General features: G+C 40.6%; 1 protein-coding gene across 2 annotated transcripts in view; it reads left to right on the forward strand.

Moving 5' to 3' along the window:
• LOC106867540 (synaptophysin) overlaps positions 1-1,856 on the forward strand; it is a 188,157-nt gene that overhangs the window by 58,786 nt on the left and 127,515 nt on the right. The window lies entirely within an intron of this gene.

The following is a 1,856-nucleotide window of genomic DNA, read 5'->3' on the forward strand; positions in this document are numbered from 1 at the left end:
ATATATATATATATATATATATATATATAAAATTCGATATATCTTATTATGATAGCTTTCACCATTTGGTGTCTCACGAGATACTGAGATTTTAATTTAAATATGAACACTTTGATATGGCTGGTCTAGTGTGGCCTAGTATTAAAAGAATCTCTGCAGTGTTCACATGATAAGCTAAATTCAATCTTAACGAAAGAGACAGGACCACTGAATCTATATACTTCCCTGTTCCATAATCAGTGGCGTTTGGCTCTCGTCCTAATGAGACTAGCGTTGTATCAGCAAAGAGAGAAGCATTAGTCTTATATCTGTCCTCAGCTGTCAGATGAAAGGAATTTATTTCCACTATTTTCACAGACATTTACCTGCAGCCTGTTACATCATCAGATCTTAATCAGGCCTTATCTACAAGTGGTGGGGGCGGGGTGTAAATTACAGTCACAAAAGCCAAACTGTACATTGTGGCATGATTCTGAGTTTAGCAAAGCCACATTTGTCGCCATCACCACCACCACCACCACCACCACCACCATCATCATCATTGTGGCATGATGTTGATTTGGGTGATACCACATTTATCATTATCATCATTATAGTCATCATCATTGTCAGTTGTTGCCTACATCATCATCATCATCATCATCATCTTCATCATCATCATAGTTGATGCCTACACCATCATTGTCATCATTGTCGTAGTTCCCAACATCATCATCATTGTCATAGTTAATGCCTACATCATCATCATCGTCATCACCATTGTCATAGTTGTTGCCTACATCACCATCATCGTCATCATGGCGTGATATTGAGTTGGGTGATACCACATTTATCATCATCATCATCGTCATAGTTGTTGTCCACATCATCATCATCATCATCGTCATCATCAGGTCATGACATTGAGTTGAGTGATACCTCATTTACCATCATCATCATCATCATCATCATTATCATCTTTACACTCTCTTTCTCTGCTGGCATGAACAGTTAGACAGGATCTAAAAAACTGGAAAACCAAATCTTGCTCTAGAGTTTCAGCCTCAACATGGTTTTTATGGCCTGATGCCCTTCTTAATATCAGTCAACTTACAGAGTGTAGTGGGTGTTGCTGTGTAATTAACCAGACTTAAAAGCTCCTTTGCCTGAGAGGGAGAATAGGAAACAGGGTGTTTGTTTTATGTGAGATGTTGAGAGGGTAGTAGTGTATGGTAGGAGGAGTAGGGACAGGTTTGTTGTGAAAGAGATTCATGGCTATTTTGCATTTTACATTGGTGGGTAGAGATGTGTAGAGTGGTGCCACGAAGGGAAGTAACTATGGTGATGACGAGGTTCCAGAACACACTCTCAGGGTAACATGTCCAAGGAGGGGGATAGCAGAGAACATGGAGATAAGAGATGGTGGGGGTGGGGTGGGTAGTGGTGAATAAGGTTGTAAGAAAGTGAGGGGAGACTGGGAGGTGATATAAACTTGTGTTAGTCCATTGTTTGACCAAACTGACTTTACTTCCCTTCCAGAAGGCCTGTCTCCATCTGTTTTACGCAGTGGCGTAGCTAGGGTAAACTGTGCCTGGGCCAAGCTGCAAAAATGCGCCCCCCACCGCTTAATTACAAAATCCACAATATTATATAGTACTTATTTGTTACAAGTAGTTAATGTTTTAGTAATAAATACTTTACAAGGGTTTATTTACCTGCCGGTTGGGTACAGCCTGTAATTCAAAATATATTTTTTGAATGTTTACTTTTCTAAATTTTATGGAGTTCAGGCTTATCGTGTTATGCTCAATTCTGCACCTCCACTTCAATGGGGCACGTGCCCCCCTGCTCTCCCCCCTTGCTCTCCCCCCTTGCTC

Source organism: Octopus bimaculoides, chromosome 4, assembly GCF_001194135.2.
Source record: "Octopus bimaculoides isolate UCB-OBI-ISO-001 chromosome 4, ASM119413v2, whole genome shotgun sequence".
NCBI classification, from domain to species: Eukaryota; Metazoa; Mollusca; class Cephalopoda; order Octopoda; family Octopodidae; genus Octopus; species Octopus bimaculoides.